Below are 6,000 nucleotides of genomic sequence, written 5' to 3'. Positions count from 1 at the left end.
CTTCTTGAGAGCTGCTTGCTTTATTTATTCGTTCATGCTGACTGTGGTCCATAGAATTGAATTGGATGAGCGTTCAACAATTGTTCCATTACAGTTCATCCAAGAATTCCCTAAAGTTTAGGTATGAAGGTCTGCACTCGTATCCGAACGGCCCACAGTGCTTCGAACGTAAGGAGCTACGGGACAAAAATCATTGTAACTCAATGGTGTCTTTGGGAAAATGGTTTTAAACTAGTTTTTCTACTAGTTGCATTACTGACCTATGTTTAATTGATAATCGCTTAAGTGATGTAAACGCCAATTTTCATAACATATAATATGCTTCGTATAATCGAGATTTATTTGGGAAAATTGCCACGTATAATAAAAACTAATATTTGCGTAATTGACCTATGTTGAATAGATAATTGCATAAATGCCATAAACGCCAGATTTTACGATATTCCTCAAAGAATCAGGATCTTTTTACGAAAAATATGAGGTATGATAACAGTTTCTATTACATCAGTTGACCAATTTCAAATTAATCATCTCATAAGTGACGTAAACGCCAGCTCTAATGTTTTACACTATAGAATCAGGATATCCTTAGAAATGATTTGAGGAATTGTATCAGAAATCATTGGAATTTGTTAATTTTTTTTCCAAGTTCGTTTATTTTGTAGGCTCAGGCGTGTATAACACTTAACGGAGCCATGGTTATTGATACGTACAATCAATATCATCTTATAAAGTTAGTAACAGAGGGGTAGAAGCCAGCGTATTCGTGGAGACTCGAGTTTAAGTTAACAATGTTTAAGGGTAGGGATTAGGATTAGAATCATGGAATCATCATAATCAGGGAATTTAAGCTGCTCATTCGGTCATTTGGCATCAGGGACGATGTTATTAATAGAGCAAATAAGAGCAGCTGGAATCACTTCCATTCTCTTAAGAATACTATAAGTGTGCTCCGGTGCGATTTTCAGAGAAGTGTTTTGATGTACTTTTTTTAAACAGCTGTTTGAAGTTGTAGATTATTTCTTCCTATATAACTTCATGCCCATGACTTGGACGCTTTACTTATTACAATGTTCGAAATATGTCCAACTGAAGCACCTTCAATTGGATCTTACTTACTTGTTTTTACCCTTTCCATATCGATTTTCACAGTGAAAGGTACCGTTCGAAAACTTAGACAATGCAAAAGATGCTTTTCACTAACAGGTGATAAATCGTCCACTTTCAGCGATGGAAATGTTTACAAACACGAATTGTTTTGATCGTCCTAGTGACCTCACAAAGATACTAATGCGCATACAGCAAAATTGAAACAATTGTAATATCATGGTCTACTTGATTCGACGAAATACGAGAGTCGATTTTTCATTTTTGTCCAAGAGACAAAGCACTGTGCGGCTGTTATCTCTTTCTCAAATTGAGTAGTGTGCTTTGCAATTTGGTTCTATAAATTGGATATGCCCTCAAAATTATTTAATTTCATGTCTTTCGAGAATTTCTTTGATTATACGCCCTATTGGCTGTTAGATCTTTCCAAAAATGGTTTATGCTCTATGTGATCCATATAACCAAATTGGAAGAGTCTTAAACAAGAAGTCAAATGCTATATGACCCAAAACATCACTAACAGTATGTTCATTTCAAGAAGGAGCTAATAGGAATTCTTGGATTACCTGTAATAAAACACATGTTGAATGTAATGTCCAATTTGATTCATAAATCGTTAGGAATATTGATATATAGGTCATAAGATATTAAATTGCGCGTGAAGATCTGAAAGTCTAAACTTCAGGCGATAACATATTTAAAAATTTGGGTCCTTCGATTGCTATATATCATTTTTAGATTAATTCGAAGATCTAATTAAATAAAAAAAAAGTAATCTGAACAAAAATTCTTTCTGCATCCTCCCAAAAGAGGCTCTGCACGCCCGTTTCAAATCACTCAGAAACTGAGTAAAATTGCATTGCCCTCTCTTTTTTTCTCACAGAAATCTAACTCATTTTTCGTAAAAACTACTACTCAAACTTTGAGTTTAGTTCCACTTTTTACGAAAATTGAGTAACATATCCTTGTGAAAAAAGAGACGGCAATACAATTTCACTCAATCTCTGAGTGATTTGAATCGGGTGTGTGTATCATAATTAAAAGTAAACATGTATCATTTTAAAAAGAATGCGAAGATCTTATTATAAATAAAAAACAAGAAATCTGAACAAAAATTCTACTTGCATTCTCGCAACAAAGTGACATAAAGAAAGGTTCGAGTGTACATGTTCTTATCAGCGGCGCATAAATATTGTCAGAGGCCGCGGCGCACAGTTGTAGTAGAAGGGAGTGCTAGTAATGGACCCCTTAACGACTAAAATTACATTTTATGTGGCAAAACCCCGACTTATCACTTGCACGCAGCACCAGCGTACGTTTAAGCGTGCCAGCGTTTAAAACACGTTGCAATCGGACGGCAACATTTATCAAGAACAGATTGGTGGACCTCAGAAACAGTGATTTCTCCAATAAGCTCAACGCTCTTCTAGACAGTGTTAAGCCATTCTGAAAATTAACTAATTTAAAAAAAGCAAAGCCATTCAACCTTTGATTCCAATAGATGAGACTGTAGGCATCACTTGATCGCTCCTGAGTAGGTCGCCAATTCGTCAGTTCGGAGAGAACATCGTCACTTCAGATGAAGCAACGAACGACATCCACCTCCCTCCCTACCAAATCCCAACGACTACTTGGAGGAGTTGGAAATCTCAGCAGTCTCATTGAGGCTTATACCACAGCATCGAAAAGTATGAAAGCCCCAGGCTTTGATAACATCCTGAACTTCGTAAACACGGGTGCACAGTTTTTCAAGCTCATTTAGCTGATCTTTAATTTGTATTTCCGTTTCAGCAACTTCACGTCGCCCATGGAATCCTCATCCTCAAGCTTAGGAATGATCCTTTCTCTCCATCAACCTTCTTTCAGGGTTGTCCAAGCATTTTGAAAATGCTATTCACCGTTGGCTGCACCGAGAATCACAACAACTTGTTGGTAACATTCTCAGATGAAGCTTATTTTTCTCCAAAACCCCCACCATGGCCTTACTAGATGTCGAAAAGACTTTTGACAAATGTTTGGAATGATGGCCTGGTGTGCAAACAACAACACTACAATTTTTCCAGCTACGTGTTTAAAATCATCAACAACTACTATCTGTCGACCAGGAGATTCCGGGTCTTAATCAACGGGGCGAGTTCGCACGACATCATCGCAGGCCAGTATAGTCCCCAGGGCAGTATACTTCGAGCCTTTGCTACAGTTTGAACTGTTCACCTTCAACAGGCTAGAATTCTCAGAAGGGCACATTCTGTCTCTGTTCGCTGATGACACCTCTCTCGTCTACAAAGGAAAATCAGAGCACTAGTGCACTAGTTGCAAAACTCCAACGAGGCTAGGATGAAATAGGAAGTTAAGCCGTAGGTCCCGGCCCACGTGTTGATGGGTACGATATATTGGGTCCCGGTGGAGTAGATGTCAGTGGATGTCTTCGGGAGAAAATAGATCGAATAAATTAAATAAAAATTGTGCTTTAGCTCTCCAGTATTGCATTTTTTTTTGGCACGCTTTGGTGGTTCTACTCTACCCGCTACCGAAGAACTCGCATTGATTTTGATATTAAATTATGCCCTCAAGGGTATTGAGGACTGTATCAAAAATAAGTTATCCACATTATTTTTTTTAAATAAAATTGGATGAATTTTAAAAATTTATTAAAAATTGCCTAGCAATATATGTTGAATTTGTTTGTTTAGTTTTATAAAAAAATATAATACTGAATAAATATTGCACCATTCCAACATTTATCCAAGCCTTTTTCTCCTAGTCACAAATCGGTATAAAATTGCTTCGTTTTATAAAACTTATAACTTTTTGGTCCAAATTCCGGTGACTTGATTTTGATTTTTTTTTCTTTTTTTCGACAGGTTAGCGAACATGTAGTATGTCACAAGCTTGATGGCCTTGCATTTTTTCCTTTGCACGGGGTGGATAACGAAACGCTTGGTTAAATTATCCATTTGTTCAAAACTCGAATTACAATATCACTTTCTATTTTCGATACATAGGCAACAACAAATTTTCAACATAATAACAAAATAGAACAAACCAGTACCTCCATGAGCTTTTGAGTAGTGACACTTTGAAAGTGGATAACTTGTTTCAGATACAGTCCTTAAGATAAATAGTATATAAACTTTTAATAAATTTTATTTAAAAAGAAACCCTTTAAACTAAATATCAAAGCTGAAGCTATGTGGCCATACACTTAGAATGTAAAATTATGTGTGAATCAAATACAGTAGAAGAAAACATGAATTTAGAATATTTTGCTCATTTATTACACACTAAGTTGCAAGCCAGAGTGAACGCGACGAGCGATGCGACGCGACACGACTCTCGTAAAAGAATATCAAATTGCACTATCGTGTCGCATCGCACGTCGCGTTTACTCTGGCTAGCCCCTAAGAAGGTTTACACATTATTGTTTACTTTGGACGGAAAAAATGCGTTCAACAATATCAGTTGACTACGGCGAGTACACTGCACTGCCTGAAAGTCTGTGTAAGAAGTATCTGTGTAAGGATCTTACTTATAAAATAGGATACTATCGTCTCATCCTTGTCTTGAAAAGATATTTTAGTTGCTAGATAAAGATTGTCGCTGTCGTCGCTGTCCGGTAAGGGTATGCGATAACACACTTTTTCCTAATGAAACGAAACGAAACGAAATTTAAAATGTCTATGTTGATTCGGATCGAAACGAAACGAAATATAGATTTACTTTCGAGACTTCGAAACGATACGAAATCAAGGTTCATTAATTTCGAAACTTTTCGAAACGAAACGAAATTTTATTTTATTTCCGCGGAATTTTTATTAAATTGATTTTACATTATGTACGCAATTCTGATTTCACTTTTTCGAATTCAAATAGCTGTTTTGCGACCAATAGAGTTATAATAACAGAAGAGGCAGTCTGTGATAAATCGCCGCATTCTTGCCGCATGTGATTGATCGGCAATAAGGCAATACCCCAGCATTTGTGCTGAGCTACGTCAAAATTAAAAAATGAATGCTTCATTTTTTTATTTAGTGGGATACTCAATTATGTATCCACATCTGCCAGGCGTAAACGCAGATAGAGAACTGATATTACTAGATCAACATTTGAAAAGGGCGTAACAGCCAAAACTTATTTCTTCATATTCGTCCACATATATATATAACATACTTTTTCTCATTAGAAGAATCCTGTGCACCTTTCTAAAATAAATAAAGTTATGTATTTCAAATTAAATTTCACAGACCCATAGTCTTATATACAATCAGCTCGACGAATTGAGCTATTGTCTGTGTGTCTTTGGCAGATGAGAACAGTTGTTATGGTCAGTATGAGCTGAAAGCTTTGAGCTTTTAGCAGTTTTAAGGATCTTTCAACCCGTTCTGGATTTTTTTTTGCAAATTCCATGCGAAGATCTAGAAATACCCACAAATCTGCCATGTTCCTTACATTTTGTGCAAATAGTCAAAGAAGAGCTTATCTTGATTAACTGTAAACATCGTCCCTTGGTAAGCGACTAAATATTTATTGTAAAGGAAAATATTTTGAAAACACGAAGACGAAGACTGTGTTTCAAATCAATCTAACGCAAGATCAATGTGCTACGTTTAATAAGCTTTTACAATACTATCGATTCCGCACTAAATAATTTTGGGCTCTTCGATGCAGACATTAGTTTTATCACTTCGCGTTCTCCAACACTAGCTGGCGTGATCAACATCAACACGGTAGAATGTTTTTAACGAATGTTTTAAAGCATTACTGATCAAACAAATTTCTGCTACGCGAGGAAGATTTTTTTCACTTCGCGGACTAGCTGCCGTCCCACGATCGATTCCACATTCATATTGTGCAAATAGTAAGAAAATATCACCAAATTTAAATGTGAATCTT

The sequence above is a fragment of the Armigeres subalbatus genome, chromosome 2 (assembly GCF_024139115.2).
Source record: "Armigeres subalbatus isolate Guangzhou_Male chromosome 2, GZ_Asu_2, whole genome shotgun sequence".
In the NCBI taxonomy this organism is placed as follows: domain Eukaryota; kingdom Metazoa; phylum Arthropoda; class Insecta; order Diptera; family Culicidae; genus Armigeres; species Armigeres subalbatus.
The sequence above is the reverse complement of the archived record's forward strand: the minus strand, read 5'-3'. Positions refer to the sequence as shown.